Raw genomic sequence first — 20,596 nt, forward strand, 5'->3', positions numbered from 1 at the left:
CCTGTGGATATGAGGCAAGATCACAAAAATAAGAGCTGAAAAATGGAACTAAGGGCAACTGCAATTCGAAAACCTGCAGAGTTATAAAGGCCAACTATTTTCCAAAAGTATATTGATATAAGGCTATGAAAAGGCACTGACAGCAAGGCAGAATTGCAGGAAACCGATTTCAGGAGGGAGACTGGAATTGCATGTAAAGCATAGGAAAAGAGGCAGAACGTCCACAATGATGCACTTGGCCAAAAAGGGCGTATGCGTTTTTTCCTGAATATATTCAGGAAAAAACGCATACGCCATTTTTGGCCAACCAAGCAAGCTTGCAAAGGAAATCTGCACTACAATGAAGCCTCACTTCCCGCCGGTCAAGAGGGCCATCTGAAAAAAGTGTAAAATCCAGAAAGGCAGGACAGGCCATGGAGAACTGGGAGCCTTGTTATGCTGATGGGCGGGATGTAAATTGCCAACAGCCACTCTGGAGAAGTGTATGGTGTTCCTAAAACATCTAAAAAACAAAGCAACAGAGCCTAGGGCACTTCCACTTATGGTCCTATAGTTTAGGGAAATTAAAATCAAAAAGACACAGCCACCCCAAAGTTTGGGACGGCTCTGTTTAGAAGAACCTCGTTTACGGTACAAGTTCAATATCGCAGAAAGCGAAAAATGGATAAAGAAGTTGTGGTACTTACGTATAATGTAATATCTCTCAGCAATGAAATCTATGTCATTAGGCCGATAGCAGCATAATGAGTGGATTCAGGTACGATGATTCTAAGTGAAATAAGTAACACAGAAAAAGAAACATCATAAGATACCACTACTATACGGAATTTAAACTTGGCTACAGAGGAACTAAATTACAAAACACAACAGAGGATCAAATGTAGAAAACCAACGTATGGATGCTTGAGGGGAAAGGTGAGTTGGGGTGCTGCATAAAACCAGAGATTGAAATTAGCACAGATACCGTTCCATAAGCCAAATATGTAATAGAAAAGAGCAACTCCTTGCTCAACCAAGTGGACTAAACACACCATATTAAACGCCTAAGAATATACCTGACTAGTAAGAATCTTAAAACCTATGGATTTATAGGTCTCTGAAAGAGAATCAAGGGTGTGTACAGCGGTATAAACGCAGCAGTGATAGGATTTGTGAGGTTCGGTGAGCAAATGCAGACCCTTTGAAGTCATATTGCATGGTACCCATTCCATGGGTCTCAACTCTCCAGGTTTAAGGGATTCTTCCTTCAGCTAAAACATGCATGTGGAACCCAGAGTATGATCCACTGTGTGATCGGGAAACGTGTTCAAATGTGTCTCAGTTTTCGTCCCCTGGTACTCGGGTGCAACATTCCAGATGTTTTACTAACACTCTCTCCACTTGGAGAGTCAGTGCCTTTAACCTCCTGTTTGGTCCAGTTTGCAACTTCTGCGGAAGACAAACAGCAATAGGGAGAACCAATGAGAGACTAGCTGGAGGTGTCTGGACGGGCAAATTTAACTCTCCTTTCCCACCAGGAAGAGGAATTAACCAAAGGATCAGCGTGCCGTGCCGGAACCACACTAGGGCCTGAAGCAATCCTGCGGTGTTGCGGCCAGCTCACAAGAAAGCGAGTTGAAGAAAGGAGCTCAGGGGCACTGTAATTCACAAACGTGCAGAGTTATAAAGGACAGCTATCGTCCAAAAATATATTAAAGTGAGGCTGCCAAGAGGACTTGAAAGCGGGGCAGAATTGCAGGTGACCGATTTCAGGAGGTAGACTGGAATTGCATGTAAAGCATAGGAAAAGAGGCAGAACTTCCACAATGATGCACTTGGCCAAAAAGTGCGTTTGCGTTTTTTCCTGAATATATTCAGGAAAAAACGCATACACCCTTTTTGGCCAACCAAGCAAGCTTGCAAAGGAAATCTTCACTACAATGAAGTCTCACTTCCCCCCGGTCAAAAGGGCCATCTGACAATAGTGTAAAATGCAGAATGTCAGGACAGGCCATAGAGAACTGGGAGCCTTGTTATGCTGATGGGCGGGATGTAAATTGCCAACAGCCACTCTGGAGAAGTGTATGGTGTTTCCTGAAACATCCAAAAAAGAGAGCAACAGAGCCTAGGGCACTTCCAATTATGGTCCTATAGCTTAGGGAAATTAAAATCAAAAAGACACAGCCACCCCAAAGTTTGGGACGGCTCTGTTTACAAGAACCTCGTTTACGGTACAAGTTCAATATCGCAGAAAGCGAAAATGGATAAAGAAGTTGTGGTACTTACGTACAATGCAATATCACTCAGCAATGAAATCTATGTCATCAGGCCCATAGCAGCATAACGAGTGGATTCAGGTACGATGATTCTAAGTGAAATAAGTCACACACAAAAAGAAACACCATAAGATAACTCTAATACACGGAATGAAAACTTGGCTACACAGGAACTGAATTACAAAACAGAACAGGGTCTCAAATGTAGAAAACCAACTTATGCTTGCTTAAGGAGAAGGGTGAGTTGGGGTGCTGCATAAAACCAGAGACTGAAATTAGCACAGATACCGTTCCATAAGCCAAATATGTAACAGACAAGAGCTACTCCTTGCTCAATGAAGTGGACACAACATCCCATATTAAACGCCTAACAATATACCTGACTAGTAAGAATCTTAAAACCTACGGATTTATATGTCTCCAAAGGAGAATCAAGCGTGTGTACAGCGGCATAAGCACAGCAGTGATGGGGTTGGTGAGGTTCGGTGAGCAAATGCAGACCCTTTGAAGTCATATTGCATGGTACCCATTCCATGGGTCTCAACTCTCCAGGTTTAAGGGATTCTTCCTTCAGCTAAAACATGCATGTGGAACCCAGAGTATGATCCACCGTGTGATCGGAAACATGTTCAAATGTGTCTCAGTTTTCGTCCCCTGCTACTCGGGTGCAACATTCCAGACGCTTTACTAACACTCTCCCCACTTGGAGAGTCAGTGCCTTTAACCTCCTGTATGGACCAGTTTGCAATTTCTGCAGAAGATGAACAGTAATAAGGAGAACCAATGAGAGACTAGCTGGAGGTGTCTGGACGGGCAAATTTAACTCTCATTTCCCATCAGGAAGAGGAATTAACCAGTGGCTCAGCGTGCCGTGCCGGAACCACAATTGGGCCTGAAGCAATCCTGCGGTGTTGCGGCCAGCTCACAAGAAAGCGAGTTGAAGAAAGGAGCTCAGCGGCACTGTCATTCACAAACCTGCAGAGTTATAAATGACAGCTATCGACCAAAAGTATATTGAAGTAAGTCTGCCAAGAGGACTTGAAAGCGGGGCAGAATTGCAGGAAACCGATTTCAGGAGGTAGACTGGAATTGCATGTAAAGCATAGGAAAAGAGGCAGAACGTCCACAATGATGCGCCTGGCCAAAAATGGTGTATGCGTTTTTTCCTGAATATATTCAGGAAAAAACGCATACGCCCTTTTTGGCCAACCAAGCAAGCTTGCAAAGGAAATCTGCTCTATGATGAAGTCTCACTTCCCCCCGGTCAAAAGGGCCATCTGAAAAATATGTAAAATCCAGAAAGGCAGGACAGGCCATGGAGAACTGGGAACTTTGTTATGCTGATGGGTGGGATGTAAATTGCCAACAGCCACTCTGGAGAAGTGTATGGTGTTTCCTGAAACATCTAAAAAACAAAGCAACAGAGCCTAGGGTACTTCCACTTATGGTCCTATAGCTTAGGGAAATTAAAATCAAAAAGACACAGCCACCCCAAAGTTTGGGACAGCTCTGTTTACAAGAACCTCGTTTACGGTACAAGTTCAATATAGCAGAAAGCGAAAAATGGATAAAGAAATTGTGGTACTTACGTACAAAGCAATATCACTCAGCAATGAAATCTATGTAATCAGGCCTGAAGCAGCATAATGAGTGGATTCAGGTACGATGATTCTAAGTGAAATAAGTCACACAGAAAAAGAAACATCATAAGATATCACTAATACACGGAATGTAAACTTGGTTACACAGGAACTGAATTACAAAAGAGAACAGGGTCTCAAATGAAGAAAACCAGGTTATGCTTGCTTAAGGGGAAAGGTGAGTTGGGGTGCTGCATAAAACCAGAGATTGAAATGAACACAGATACCGTTCCATAAGCCAAATATGTAATACACAAGAGCTACTCCTTGCTCAACGAAGAGGACTCAACACTCCGTATTAAACTCCTAAGAATATACCTGACTAGTAAGAATCTTAAAACCTATGGATTTATATTTCTCCGAAAGGGAATCAAGCATGTGTACAGCAGCATAAACGCAGCAGTGATAGGATTGGTGTGGTTCGGTGAGCAAATGCAGAGCCTTTGAAGTCATATCGTATGGTACCCATTCCATGGGTCTCAACTCTCCAGGTTTAAGGGATTCTTCCTTCAGCTAAAACATGCATGTGGAACCCAGAGTATGATCCACCATGTGATCGGGAAATGTGTTCAAATGTGTCTCAGGTTTCGTCCCCTGCTACTCGGGTGCAACATTCCAGACCCTTTACTAACACTCTCCCCACTTGGAGAGTCAGTGCCTTTAACCTCCTCTTTGACACACTTTGCAATTTCTGCGGAAGATGAACAGGAATAGGGAGAACCAATGAGAGACTAGCTGGAGGTGTCTGGACGGGCAAAGTTAACTCTCATTTCCCACCAGGAAGAGGAATTAACCAAAGGCTCAGCATGCCCTGCCGGAAGCACACTAGGGCCTGAAGCAATCCTGTGGTGTTGCGACCAGCTCACAAGAAAGGGAGTTGAAGAAAGGAGCTCAGGGGCACTGTAATTCACAAACCTGCAGAGTTATAAATGACAGCTATCGTCCAAAATATATTGAAGTAAGGCTGCCAAGAGGACTTGAATGCGGGGCAGATTTGCAGGAAACCGATTTCAGGAGGTAGACTGGAATTGCATGTAAAGCATAGGAAAAGAGGCAGAACGTCCACAATGATGCACTTGGCCAAAGAGTGCGTATGCGTTTTTTCCTGAATATATTCAGGAAAAAACGCATACGCCCTTTTTGGCCAACCAAGCAAGCTTGCAAAGGAAATCTGCACTACAATGAAGTGTCACTTCCCCCCGGTAAAAAGGTCCATCTGAAAAAGTGTAAAATCCAGAAACGCAGGATAGGTAATGGAGAACTGGGAGCCTTGTTCTGCTGATGGGCGGGATGTAAATTGCCAACAGCCACTCTGGAGAAGTGTATGGTGTTTCCTGAAACATCTAAAAAACAAAGCAACAGAGCCTAGGGCACTTCCACTTATGGTCCTATAGCTTACGGAAATTAAAATCAAAAAGACACAGCCACCCCAAAGTTTGGCACGGCTCTGTTTACAAGAACCTCGTTTACGGTACAAGTTCAATATCGCAGAAAGCGAAAAATGGATAAAGAAGTTGTGGTACTTATGTACAATGCAATATCACTCAGCAATGAAATCTATGTGATCAGGTCCATAGCAGCATAATGAGTGGATTCAGGTACGATGATTCTAAGTGAAATAAGTCACACAGAAAAAGAAACATCATAAGATATCACTAATACACGGAATGTAAAATTGGCTACACAGGAACTGAATTACAAAACAGAACATGGGCTCAAATGTAGAAAACCAACTTATGCTTGCTTAAGGGGAAAGGTGAGTTGGGGTGCTGCATAAAACCAGAGATTGAAATTAGCACAGATACCGTTCCATAAGCCAAATATGTAATAGACAAGAGCTACTCCTTGCTCAACGAAGTGGACTCAACACTCCATATTAAACGCCTAAGAATATACATGACTAGTAAGAATCTTAAAACCTATGTATTTAAATGTCTCTGAAAGAGAATCAAGCGTGTGTACAGCGGCATAAATGTAGCAGTGAAACGACTGGTGAGGTTCGGTGAGCAAATGCAGACCCTTTGAAGTCAAATTGAATGGTACCCATTCCATAGGTCTCAACTCTCCAGGTTTAAGGGATTCTTCCTTCAGCTAAAACATGCATGTGGAACCCAGAGTATGATCCACCGTGTGATCGGGACACGTGTTCAAATGTGTCTCAGTTTTCGTCCCCTGGTACTCTGGTGCAACATTCCAGACGCTTTACTAACACTCTCCCCACTTGGAGAGTTAGTGCCTTTAACCTCCTATTTGGCCCAGTTTGCAATTTCTGCGGAAGATGAACAGGAATAGGGAGAATCAATGAGAGACTAGCTGGAGGTGTCTGGACGGGCAAAGTTAACTCTCATTTCCCACCAGAAAGAGGAAATAACCAAAGGCTCAGCATGCTGTGCCGGAACCACACTAGGGCCTGAAGCAATCCTGCGGTGTTCCGGTAATCTCACAAGAAAGGGAGTTGAAGAAAGGAGCTCAGGGGCACTGTAATTCACAAACATGCAGAGTTATAAATGAGAGCTCTCGTCCAAAAATATATTGAAGTAAGGCTGCCAAGAGGACTTGAATGCGGGGCAGATTTTCAGGAAACCGATTTCAGGAGGTAGACTGGTATTGCATTTAAAGCATAGGAAAAGAGGCAGAACGTCCACAATGATGCACTTGACCAAAAAGGGCGTATGCGTTTTTTCCTGAATATATTCAGGAAAAAACGCATATGCACGTTTTGGCCAAACAAGCAAGCTTGCAAAGGAAATCTGCACTACAATGAAGTCTCACTTCCCCCCAGTAAAAAGGTCCATCTGAGCAAAGTGTAAAATCCAGAAACGCAAGATAGGTCATGGAGAACTGGGAGCCTTGTTATGCTGATGGGCAGGATGCAAATTGCCAACAGCCACTTTGGAGAAGTGTATGGTGTTTCCTGAAACATCTAAAAAACAAAGCAACAGATCCTAGGGCACTTCCACTTATGATCCTATAGCTATGTTAATTAAAATCAAAAAGACACAGCCACCCCAAAGTTTGGGCCGGCTCTGTTTACAAGAACGTCGTTTAGGGTACAAGTTCAATATCGCAGAAAGCGAAAAATGGATAAAGAAGTTGTGGTACTTACGTACAATGCAATATCACTGAGCAATGAAATCTATGTCATCAGGCCCATAGCAGCATAATGAGTGGATTCAGGTACGATGATTCTAAGTGAAATAAGTCACACAGAAAAAGAAACATCATAAGGTATCACTAATGCACGGAATGTAAACTTGGCTACACAGAAACTGAATTACAAAACAGAACAGGGTCTCAAATGTAGAAAACCATCTTATGCTTGCTTAAGGGGAAAGGTGAGTTGGGGTGCTGCATAAAACCAGAGATTGAAATTAGCACAGATACCGTTCCATAAGCCAAATATGTAATAGACAAGAGCTACTCCTTGCTCAACGAAGTGGACACAACACCCCATATTAAACGCCTAAGAATATACCTGACTAGTAAGAATCTTAAATCCTATGGATTTATATGTATCCGAAAGAGAATCAAGCGTGTGTACAGCGGCATAAACGCAGCAGTGATAGGATTGGTGAGGTTCGGTGAGCAAATGCAGACCCTTTGAAGTCATATTGCATGGTACCCATTCCAAGGGTGTCAACTCTCCATGTTTAAGGGATTCTTCCTTCAGCTAAAACATGCATGTGTAACCCAGAGTATGATCCACCGTGTGATCAGGAAACGTGTTCAAATGTGTCTCAGTTTTCGTCCCCTGGTACTCGGGTGCAACATTCCAGACGCTTTACTAACACTCTCCCCACTTGGTGAGTCAGTGCCTTTAACCTCCTGTTTGGCCCAGTTTGCAATTTCTGTGGAAGATGAACAGGAATAGGCAGAACCAATGAGAGACTAGCTGGAGGTGTCTGGACGGGCAAATTTAACTATCATTTCCCACCAGGAAGAGGAATTAACCAAAAGCTCAGCATGCCGTGCCAGAACCACACTAGGGCCTGAAGCAATCCTGCAGTGTTGCGGCCAGCTCACAAGAAAGCGAGTTGAAGAAAGGAGCTCAGGGGCACTGTAATTCACAAACCTGCAGAGTTATAAATGACAGCTATCATCCAAAATTATACTGAAGTAAGGCTGCGAAGAAGACTTGAATGCGGGGCAGAATTGCTGGAAGCCGATTTCAGAAGGTACACGGGAGTCACTCTTAAAGCATAGGAAAAGAGATAGAACTTGGAAAATAATGCACTTGGCAAAAAAGGGCATATGTGTTTTATCCAGAGCTCTCATAACCGAGGGGAGGAGGCTCCCAGCAGGCTCCAAGTGCCACCAGAGGGCTCATGTCCACAAGGTGAGGTGAGCAAGCCACGCAGGAGTTACCTCACAGCAGAGGTCCCACCTCACAGAAGGGTGAGAAACCCAGCCAACATCAGACTCTCCCCAGAGGGCCCACATCACCAAGGGGATGGGAACCAGGCAGGAGTGTCTTCACACCAGTGGGGCCACATCATCAAAATGTGAGGTACTCAGCACATGTGTCCTCAAACCAGAGGACCCACATCACCAAGGGCCTCGGAGTGAGGCAGGCTGGAGTAGCCTCACAACACTGGGCCCATAGAATAAAAAAGTGAGGAATCCAGCATTTGGAACCTCCCAGCAGGCGGCCCAGAGCACCGAGGCTATGGGATCCAGGCCACAGTGAACTCACAGAAGAGGGCCCATGTCATGAAACTGAGCAACCCAGCCATTGGGACCTCAGAGCAGGAGGCTCACATCCCCATGGGGATATAAATCTGGTAGGAGTGTCCTCGCACCACTGAGAACGTATCAGAAAATTTTGGGAGACGAGCAGTTAGGGCCTGACGCCAGGGGGCCCTCATAACTGAGGGGAGGAGACTCCCAGCAGGTTCCAACTGCCAACAGAGGGCCCACGTCTACAAGGTGGCATGCGCCAGCCAGCCAGTAGTGACCTCACAGCAGAGGGCCTATCTTACAGAAGGGTGAGAAACCGAGGCAAGATTGGACTCGCCAGAGGGCTCACAACACCAAGGGGATGGGAACCAGTCAGGACTGTCCTCCCACCAGTGGGGCCACATCATCGAAAGGTGAGGAACCCAGCACATGCGGCCTCATATCAGAGGACATACATCACAAAGGGGATGGGAGTGAGGCAGGTAGGAGTAGCCTAAAAACAGAGGGCCCAAAGAATAAAAAAGGTGAGGAATCCAGCACTTGGAACCTCCCAGCAGGTGGCCGAGAGCACAGAAGCTATGGGATGCAGGCAGGAGTGAACTAACACCAGAGAGCCCACATCATGAAACTGTGAGCAACCCAGGCGTTGGGACCTCAGAGCAGAAAGCCCACATCCCCATGGGGATGGGAACCTGACAGGAGTGTCCTGGCATCACTGGGCTCACATCAGAAAACGTGGGGAGCCCAGCACTTAGGGCCTGATGCTAGAGGGCCATCATCACCGAGGGCAGGAGGCTCCCAGCAGGTTCCATGTGCCAACAGAGGGCCCACGTCGCCAAGGTGATGTGTGCAAGTCAGGCAGGATTGACCTCACAGCAGAGGACCTACCTCACAGAAGAGTGAGGAACCCAGCCAGGATATGACTGTCACCAGAAGGCCCACATCACCAAGGGGATGGTAACCAGGCAGGAGTGTCCTCACACCAGTGGGGCCACATCATTGAAAGGTGAGGAACCCAGCACATGTGGCCTCAAACCAGAGGACCCACATCACGAAGGGGTTGCGAGTGAGGCAGGCAGGAGGAGCATCACAACACAGGACCCATAGAATACAAAAGTTGAGGAATCGAGCAGTTGGAACCTCCCAGCAGGCGGCCAAGAGCACAGAGGCTATGGGATCCAGGCCACAGTAAACTAACACCAGAGAGCCCACATCATGAAATTGTGATCAACCCAGCTGTTGGAACCTCAGAGCAGAAGGCCCACATCCCCATGGAGATGGGAACCTAAGAGGAGTGCCCAAGCATCACTGGGCTCACTAAGAAAAGTTGGGGAGCCCAGCAGTTAGGGCCTGACGTCAGAGGGCCTTCATCACAGAGGTGAGGAGGCTCCCAGCAGCGTCCGAGTGCCACCAGAAGGCTCATGTCAACAAGGCGAGGTGAGCAAGCCAGGCAAGAGTTACCTGATAGTAGAGGGCCCACCTCACAGATGGGTGAGGAACCCAGCCAGGATTAGACTCTCGCCAGAGGACCCACCTCACCAAGGGGATGGTAACCAAGCAGGAGTGTCCTCACATGAGTGGGGCCACATCATCGAAAGGTGAGGAACGCAGCACATGTGGCCTCAAGCCACAGGACAGTCATCACCAAGGGGCTCGCAGTGAGGCAGGCAGGAGGAGCCTCACAACAGATGGCACATAGAATAAAAATGTTGAGTAATCCAGCAGTTGGAACCTCCCAGCAGGCGGCTCAGAGCACCGATGATAAGGGATACTTGCCGGAGTGAACTCACAGCAGAGGGCCCACATCATGGTACTGTGAGCAAGCCAGCCGTTTTGACCTCAGAGCAGAAGGCCCATATCCCCATGGGGGTGGGAACATGGCAAGAGTGTCCTCACTCACTTGGCGCACATCAGAAAATGTGGGGAGCCCAGCAGTTATGGCCTAAGGCAAGAGGGCCCTCATCACCGAGGGGAGGAGGATCCCAGCACACTCCAACTGCCACCAGAGGACCCACGTTGCCAAGGTGACGTGTGCCAGACAGGCATGATAGACCTCACAGCAGAGGGCCCACCTCACAGAAGGGTGAGGAACCCAGCCAGGATCAGACTCTCACCTGAGGGCCCACATCAGCAAGGGGATGGGAACCAGTCAGGACTGTCTTCCCTCCAGTGGGGCCACATCATCGAAAGGTGAGGAACCCAGCACATGTGGCCTCAAATCAGAGGACACATATCACAAAGGGAATGGGAGTGAGGCAGGCAGGAGTAGCCTAAAAACAGAGGGCCCAAAGAATAAGAAAGGTGAGGAATCCAGCAGTTGGAACCTCCCAGCAGGCGGCCCAGAGCACAGAAGCTATGGGATGCAGGCAGGAGTGAACTAACAGCAGAGAGCCCACATCATGAAACTGTGAGCAACCCAGGCGTTGGGACCTCAGAGCAGAAGGTCCACATCCCAATGGGGATGTGAACCTGGCTGGATTGTCCTCACACCACTGGGCGCACGTCACAAAATGTGGGGAGCCCAGCAGTTAGGGCCTGACGCCAGAGAGCCCTCATCACCGAGGGGAGGAGGCTCCCAGCAGGCTCCAAGTCCCACCAGAGGGCTCATGTCCACAAGGCGAGGTGAGCAAGCCAGGCAGGAGTGACCTCACAGCAGACGGCCCACCTCACAGATGGGTGAGGAACCCAGCCAGGATCAGACTCTCAACAGAGGGCCCACATCACCAAGGGGATGTGAACCAGGCAGGAGTCTCCTAAGACCATTGGTCCCACATCATCGAAAGGTGAGGAACCCAGCACATGTGGCCTCAAACCAGACGACACACATCACGAAGGGGCTGGGAGTGAGGCAGGCAGGAGGATCCTCACAACGGAGGGCCCAAAAAATTAAAAAAGTGAGGAATCCAGCAGTTGGAACCTCTCAGCAGGCGGCCAAGAGCACAGAGGCTATCGGATCCAGGCCTCTGTGAACTAACACCAGAGAGCCCACATCATGAAAATGTGAACAACCCAGCCGTTGGGACCTCAGAGCAGAAGGCCCACATCCCCATGGAGATGGGATCCTAAGAGGCGTGCCCAAGCATCATTGGGCTCACTAAGAAAAGTTGGTGAGCCCAGCAGTTAGGGCCTGACGCAACAGGGCCCTCATCACCGGGGGGAGCAGATACCCAGCACGTTCCAACTGCCACCACACGGTTGACTTCACCAAGGCAATGTGTGCCAGCCATGCAGGAGTGACCTATCAGCAGAGGGTCTCCCTCACAGAAGGTGAGGAACACAGCCAGGAACAGACTCTCACCAGGGGGTCCACATAGCCACGTGGATGAGAACCAGGCAGGAGTGTCCTCACACTAGTGGGGCCACATCATCGAAAGGTGAGGAACCCAGCAAAGGTGGCCACAAACCAGAAGACCCACATCACCAAGGGGTTGAGAGTGAGGTAGGTGTCTGGACGGGCATATTTAACTCTCATTTCCCACCAGGAAGAGGAACTAACCAAAGGCTCAGCGTGCCGTGCCGGAACCACACTGGGGCCTGAAGCAATCCTGCGGTGTTGCGGCCAGCTCACAAGAAAGCGAGTTGAAGAAAGGGGCACTGTAATTCACAAACCTGCAGAGTTATAAATGACAGCTATCATCCAAAAATATATTGAAGTAAGGCTGCCAAGAGGACTTGAAAGCGGGGCAGAATTGCAGGAAACCGATTTCAGGAGGTAGACTGGAATTGCATTTAAAGCATAGGAAAAGAGGCAGAACGTCCACAATGATGCACTTGGCCAAAAAGGGCGTATGCGTTTTTTCCTGAATATATTCAGGAAAAAACGCATACGCCCTTTTTGGCCAACCAAGCAAGCTTGCAAAGGAAATCTGCACTACAATGAAGTCTCACTTCCCCCCAGTCAAAAGGGCCATCTGAAAAAAGTGTAAAATCCAGAAAGGCAGGACAGGCCATGGAGAACTGGGAGCCTTGTTATGCTGATGGGCGGGATGTAAATTGCCAACAGCCACTCTGGAGAAGTGTATGGTGTTTCCTGAAACATCTAAAAAACAAAGCAACAGAGCCTAGGGCACTTCCACTTATGGTCCTATAGCTTAGGGAAATTAAAATCAAAAACACACAGCCACCCAAATATTTGGGACGGCTCTGTTTACAAGAACCTCGTTTACGGTACAAGTTCAATATCGCAGAGAGCGAAAAATGGATAAAGAAGTTGTGATACTTACGTACAATGCAATATCACTCAGCAATGAAATCTATGTCATCAGGCCCATAGCAACATAATTAGTGGATTCAGCTACGATGATTCTAAGTGAAATAAGTCACACAAAAAAAGAAACGTCATTAGATATCACTAATACACGGAATGTAAACTGGGCTACACAGGAACTGAATTAAAAAACAGAACAGGTTCTCAAATGTAGAAAACCAACTTATGCTTGCTTAAGGGGAAAGGTCAGTTGGGGTGCTGCATAAAACCAGAGATTGAAATGAGCACAGATACCGTTCCATAAGCCAAATATGTAATAGACAAGAGCTACTCCTTGCTCAACGAAGTGGACACAACACCCCATATTAAAGGCCTAAGAATATACGTGACTAGTAAGAATCTTAAAACCTATGGATTTATATGTCTCCGAAAGAGAATCAAGCGTTTGTACAGTGGCATAAACGCAGCAGTGATAGGATTGGTGAGGTTCGGTGAGCAAATGCAGACCCTTTGAAGTCATATTGCATGGTACCCATTCCATGGGTCTCAACTCTCCAGTTTTAAGGGATTCTTCCTTCAACTAAAACATGCATGTGGAACCCAGAGTATGATCCACCGTGTGATCGGGAAACGTGTTCAAATGTGTCTCAGTTTTCGTCCCCTGGTACTCGGTTGCAACATTCCAGACGCTTTGCTAACACTCTCCCCACTTGGAGAGTCAGTGCCTTTAACCTCCTGTTTGGCCCAGTTTGCAATTTCCGTGGAAGATGAACAGCAATAGGGAGAACCAATGAGAGACTAGCTGGAGGTGTCTGGACGGGCAAATTTAACTCTCATTTCCCACCAGGAAGAGGAATTAACCAAAGGCTCAGCGTGCCGTGCCGGAACCACACTAGGGCCTGAAGCAATCCTGTGGTGTTGCGGCCAGCTCACAAAAAAGCGAGTTGAAGAAAGGAGCTCAGGGGCACTGTAATTCACAAACCTGCAGAGTTATAAATGACAGCTATCGTCCAAAAATATATTGAAATAAGGCTGCCAAGAGGACTTGAAAGCGGGGCAGAATTGCAGGAAACCAATTTCAGGAGGTAGACTGGCGTTGCATGTAAAGCATAGGAAAAGAGGCAGAACGTCCACAATGATGCACTTCGCCAAAAAGGGCGTACGCGTTTTTTCCTGAATATATTCAGGAGAAAACGTATACGCACTTTTTGGCCAACCAAGCAAGCTTACAAAGGAAATCTGCACTACAATGTAGTCTCACTGCCCCCAGGTCAAAAGGGCCATCTGAAAAAAGTGTAAAATCCAGAAAGGCAGGACAGGCCATGGAGAACTGGGAGCCTTGTTATGCTGATGGGCAGGATGTAAATTGCCAACAGCCACTCTGGAGAAGTGTATGGTGTTTCCTGAAACATCTAAAAAACAAAGCAACAGAGGCTAGGGCACATGCACATATGGTCCTATAGCTTAGGGAAATTAAAATCAAAAAGACACAGCCACCGCAAAGTTTGGGATGGCTCTGTTTACAAGAACCTCGTTTACGGTACAAGTTCAATATCACAGAAAGCGATAAATGGATAAAGAAGTTGTGGTACTTACGAACAATGCAATATCTCTCAGCAATGAAATCTATGTCATCAGGTCCGTAGCATCATAATGAGTGGATTCAGGTATGATAATTCTAAGTGAAATAAGTCACACAGAAAAAGAAACATCACAAGATATCACTAATACACGGAATGTAAACTTGGCTACACAGGAACTGAATTACAAAAGAGAACAGGGTCTCAAATGTAGAAAACCAACTTATGCTTGCTTAAGGGGAAAGGTGAGTTGGGGTGCTGCATAAAACCAGAGATTGAAATTAGCACAGATACCGTTCCATAAGCCAAATATGTAATAGACAAGAGCTACTCCTTTCTCAACGAAGTGGACTCAACACCCCATATTAAACGCCTAAGAATATACCTGACTAGTAACAATCTTAAAACCTATGGATTTATATGTCTCCGAAAGAGAATCAAGCGTGTGTACAGTGGCATAAACGCAGCAGTGATAGGATTGGTGAGGTTCGGTGAGCAAATGCAGACCCTTTGAAGTCATATTGCATGGTACCCATTCCATGGGTCTCAACTCTCCAGGTTTAAGGGATTCTTCCTTCAGCTAAAACATGCATGTGGAACCCAGAGTATGATCCACCGTGTGATCGAGAAACGTGTTCAAATGTGTCTCAGTTTTCGTCCCCTGGTACTTGGGTGCAACATTCCAGACGCTTTACTAACACTCTCCCCACTTGGAGAGTCAGTGTCTTTAACCTCCTGTTTGGCCGAGTTTGCAATTTCTGCGGAAAATGAACAGGAATAGGGAGAACAAATGAGAGACTAGCTGGAGGTGTCTGGACGGGCAAATTTAACTCTCATTTCCCACTAGGAAGAGGAATTATCCAAAGGCTCAGTGTGCCATGCCGGAACCACACTAAGGCCTGAAGCAATCCTGCGGTGTTGCGGCCAGCACACAAGAAAGCGAGTTGAAGAAAGGAGCTCAGGGGCACTGTAATCCACAAACCTGCAGAGTTATAAATGACAGCTATCGTCCAAAAATATATTGAAGTAAGGCTGCCAAGAGGACTTGAAAGAGGGGCAGAATTGCAGGAAACCGATTTCAGGAGGTAGACTGGAATTGCATGTAAAGCATAGGAAAAGAGGCAGAACGTCCACAATGATGCACTTGGCCAAAAGGGGCGTATACGTTTTTTCTGAATATATTCACGAAAAAACGCATGCGCACTTTTTAGCCAACCAAGCAAGCTTGCAAAGGAAATCTGCACTACAATGAAGTCTCACTGCCCCCCGGTCAAAACGGCCATCTGAAAAAAGTGTAAAATCCACAAAGTCAGGATAGGCCATGGAGAACTGGGAGCCTTGTTATGCTGATGGGCGGGATGTAAATTGCCAACAGCCACTCTGGAGAAGTGTATGGTGTTTCCTGAAACATCTAAAAAACAAAGCAACAGAGCCTAGGGCAATTCCACTTATGGTCCTATAGCTTAGGGAAATTAAAATAAAAAAGACACAGCCACCCCAAAGTTTGGAACGGCTCTGTTTACAAGAACCTCGTTTACAGTACAAGTTCAATATCACAGAAAGCGAAAAATGGATGAAGATGTTGTGGTACTTACGTACAATGCAATATCACTCAGCAATGAAATCTATGTCATCAGGCCCATAGCAGCATAATGAGTGGATTCAGATACGATGATTCTAAGTGAAATAAGTCACACAGAAAAAGAAACATCATAAGATATCACTAATACACGGAATGTAAACTTGGCTACACAGGAACTGAATTACAAAACAGAACAGGTTCTCAAATGTAGAAAACCAACTTATACTTGCTTAAGGGGAAAGGTGAGCTAGGGTGCTGCATAAAACAAGAGATTGAAATTAACACAGATACCGTTCCATAAGCCAAATATGTAATAGACAAGAGCTACTCCTTGCTCAACGAAGTGGACTCAACACCCCATATTAAACGCCTAAGAATATACCTGACTAGTAAGAATCTTAAAACCTATGGATTTATATGTCTCCGAAAGAGAATCAAGCGTGTGTACAGCGGCATAAACGCAGCAGTGATAGGATTGGTGAGGTTCGGTGAGCAAATGCAGACCCTTTGAAGTCATATTGCATGGTACCCATTCCATGGGTCTCAACTCTCCAGGTTTAAGGGATTCTTCCTTCACCTAAAACATGCATGTGGAACCCACAGTATGATCCAGCGTGTGATTGGAAAGCTTGTTCAAATGTGTCTCAGTTTTCGTCCCCTGGTACTCGGGTGCAGCATTCCAGACGCTTTACTAACACTCTCCCCACTTGGAGAGTCAGTGCCTTTAACCTCCTGTTTGGCCCAGTTTGCAATTTCTGTGGAAGATGAACAGGAATAGGGAGAACCCATGAGCGACTAGCTGGAGGTGTCTAGACGGGCAAATTTAACTCTCATTTCCCACCAGGAAGATGAATAAACCAAAGGCTCAGCGTGCCATGCCAGAAGAACACTAGGGCTTGAAGCAATCATGTGGTGTTGCGGCCAGGTCACAAGAAAGCGAGTTGAAGGAAGGAGCTCATGGGCACTGTAATTCACAAACCTGCAGAGATATAAATGACAGCTATCGTCCAAAAATATATTGAAGTAAGGCTGCCAAGAGGACTTGAAGGCGGGGCAGAATTGCAGGAAACCGATTTCAGGAGGTAGACTGGAATTGCATTTAAAGCATAGGAAAAGAGGCAGAACGTCCACAATGATGCACTTGGCCAAAAAGGGCGTATGCGTTTTTTCCTGAATATATTCAGGAAAAAACGCATACGCCCTTTTTGGCCAACCAAGCAAGCTTGCAAAGGAAATCTGCACTACAATGAAGTCTCACTTCCCCCCAGTCAAAAGGGCCATCTGAAAAAAGTGTAAAATCCAGAAAGGCAGGACAGGCCATGGAGAACTGGGAGCCTTGTTATGCTGATGGGCGGGATGTAAATTGCCAACAGCCACTCTGGAGAAGTGTATGGTGTTTCCTGAAACATCTAAAAAACAAAGCAACAGAGCCTAGGGCACTTCCACTTATGGTCCTATAGCTTAGGGAAATTAAAATCAAAAACACACAGCCACCCAAATATTTGGGACGGCTCTGTTTACAAGAACCTCGTTTACGGTACAAGTTCAATATCGCAGAGAGCGAAAAGTGGATAAAGAAGTTGTGGTACTTACGTACAATGCAATATCACTCAGCAATGAAATCTATGTCATCAGGCCCATAGCAACATAATTAGTGGATTCAGCTACGATGATTCTAAGTGAAATAAGTCACACAAAAAAAGAAACGTCATTAGATATCACTAATACACGGAATGTAAACTGGGCTACACAGGAACTGAATTACAAAACAGAACAGGGTCTCAAATGTAGAAAACCAACTTATGCTTGCTTAAGGGGAAAGGTGAGTTGGGGTGCTGCATAAAACCAGAGATTGAAATGAGCACAGATACCGTTCCATAAGCCAAATATGTAATAGACAAGAGCTACTCCTTGCTCAACGAAGTGGACACAACACCCCATATTAAAGGCATAAGAATATACGTGACTAGTAAGAATCTTAAAACCTATGGATTTATATGTCTCCGAAAGAGAATCAAGCGTGTGTACAGCGGCATAAACGCAGCAGTGATAGGATTGGTGAGGTTCGGTGAGCAAATGCAGACCCTTTGAAGTCATATTGCATGGTACCCATTCCATGGGTCTCAACTCTCCAGTTTTAAGGGATTCTTCCTTCAACTAAAACATGCATGTGGAACCCAGAGTATGATCCACCGTGTGATCGGGAAACGTGTTCAAATGTGTCTCAGTTTTCGTCCCCTGGTACTCGGGTGCAACATTCCAGACGCTTTGCTAACACTCTCCCCACTTGGAGAGTCAGTGCCTTTAACCTCCTGTTTGGCCCAGTTTGCAATTTCCGTGGAAGATGAACAGCAATAGGGAGAACCAATGAGAGACTAGCTGGAGGTGTCTGGACGGGCAAATTTAACTCTCATTTCCCACCAGGAAGAGGAATTAACCAAAGGCTCAGCGTGCCGTGCCGGAACCACACTAGGGCCTGAAGCAATCCTGTGGTGTTGCGGCCACCTAACAAAAAAGCGAGTTGAAGAAAGGAGCTCAGGGGCACTGTAATTCACAAACCTGAAGAGTTATAAATGAAAGACTATCGTCCAAAAATATATTGAAATAAGGCTGCCAAGAGGACTTGAAAGCGGGGCAGAATTGCAGGAAACCAATTTCAGGAGGTAGACTGGCCTTGCATGTAAAGCATAGGAAAAGAGGCAGAACGTCCACAATGATGCACTTGGCCAAAAAGGGCGTATGCGTTTTTTCCTGAATATATTCAGGAAAAAACGCATACGCACTTTTTGGCCAACCAAGCAAGCTTACAAAGGAAATCTGCACTACAATGTAGTCTCACTGCCCCCAGGTCAAAAGGGCCATCTGAAAAAAGTGTAAAATCCAGAAAGGCAGGACAGGCCATGGAGAACTGGGAGCCTTGTTATGCTGATGGGCAGGATGTAAATTGCCAACAGCCACTCTGGAGAAGTGTATGGTGTTTCCTGAAACATCTAAAAAACAAAGCAACAGAGGCTAGGGCACATGCACATATGGTCCTATAGCTTAGGGAAATTAAAATCAAAAAGACACAGCCACCGCAAAGTTTGGGATGGCTCTGTTTACAAGAACCTCGTTTACGGTACAAGTTCAATATCACAGAAAGCGAAAAATGGATAAAGAAGTTGTGGTACTTACTAACAATGCAATATCTCTCAGCAATGAAATCTATGTCATCAGGCCCGTAGCATCATAATGAGTGGATTCAGGTACGATAATTCTAAGTGAAATAAGTCACACAGAAAAAGAAACATCATAAGATATCACTAATACACGGAATGTAAACTTGGCTACACAGGAACTGAATTACAAAAGAGAACAGGGTCTCAAATGTAGAAAACCAACTTATGCTTGCTTAAGGGGAAAGGTGAGTTGGGGTGCTGCATAAAACCAGAGATTGAAATTAGCACAGATACCGTTCCATAAGCCAAATATGTAATAGACAAGAGCTACTCCTTGCTCAACGAAGTGGACTCAACACCCCATATTAAACGCCTAAGAATATACCTGACTAGTAACAATCTTAAAACCTATGGATTTATATGTCTCCGAAAGAGAATCAAGCGTGTGTACAGTGGCATAAACGCAGCAGTGATAGGATTGGGGAGGTTCGGTGAGCAAATGCAGAGCCTTTGAAGTCATATTGCATGGTACCCATTCCATGGGTCTCAACTCTCCAGGTTTAAGGGATTCTTCCTTCAGCTAAAACATGCATGTGGAACCCAGAGTATGATCCACCGTGTGATCGAGAAACGTGTTCAAATGTGTCTCAGTTTTCGTCCCCTGGTACTTGGGTGCAACATTCCAGACGCTTTACTAACACTCTCCCCACTTGGAGAGTCAGTGTCTTTAACCTCCTGTTTGGCCGAGTTTGCAATTTCTGCGGAAAATGAACAGGAATAGGGAGAACAAATGAGAGACTAGCTGGAGGTGTCTGGACGGGCAAATTTAACTCTCATTTCCCACCAGGAAGAGGAATTATCCAAAGGCTCAGTGTGCCATGCCGGAACCACACTAAGGCCTGAAGCAATCCTGCGGTGTTGCGGCCAGCACACAAGAAAGCGAGTTGAAGAAAGGAGCTCAGGGGCACTGTAATCCACAAACCTGCAGAGTTATAAATGACAGCTATCGTCCAAAAATATATTGAAGTAAGGCTGCCAAGAGGACTTGAAAGAGGGGCAGAATTGCAGGAAACCGATTTCAGGAGGTAGACTGGAATTGCATGTAAAGCATAGGAAAAGAGGCAGAACGTCCACAATGATGCACTGGCCAAAAGGGGCGTATACGTTTTTTCTGAATATATTCACGAAAAAACGCATGCGCACTTTTTAGCCAACCAAGCAAGCTTGCAAAGGAAATCTGCACTACAATGAAGTCTCACTGCCCCCCGGTCAAAACGGCCATCTGAGAAAAGTGTAAAATCCACAAAGTCAGGATAGGCCATGGAGAACTGGGAGCCTTGTTATGCTGATGGGCGGGATGTAAATTGCCAACAGCCACTCTGGAGAACTCTATGGTGTTTCCTGAAACATCCAAAAAACAAAGCAACAGAGCCTAGGGCACTTCCACTTATGGTCCTATAGCTTAGGGAATTAAAATAAAAAAGACACAGCCACCCC

The sequence above is a fragment of the Orcinus orca genome, chromosome 2 (assembly GCF_937001465.1).
Source record: "Orcinus orca chromosome 2, mOrcOrc1.1, whole genome shotgun sequence".
NCBI lineage: Eukaryota > Metazoa > Chordata > Mammalia > Artiodactyla > Delphinidae > Orcinus > Orcinus orca.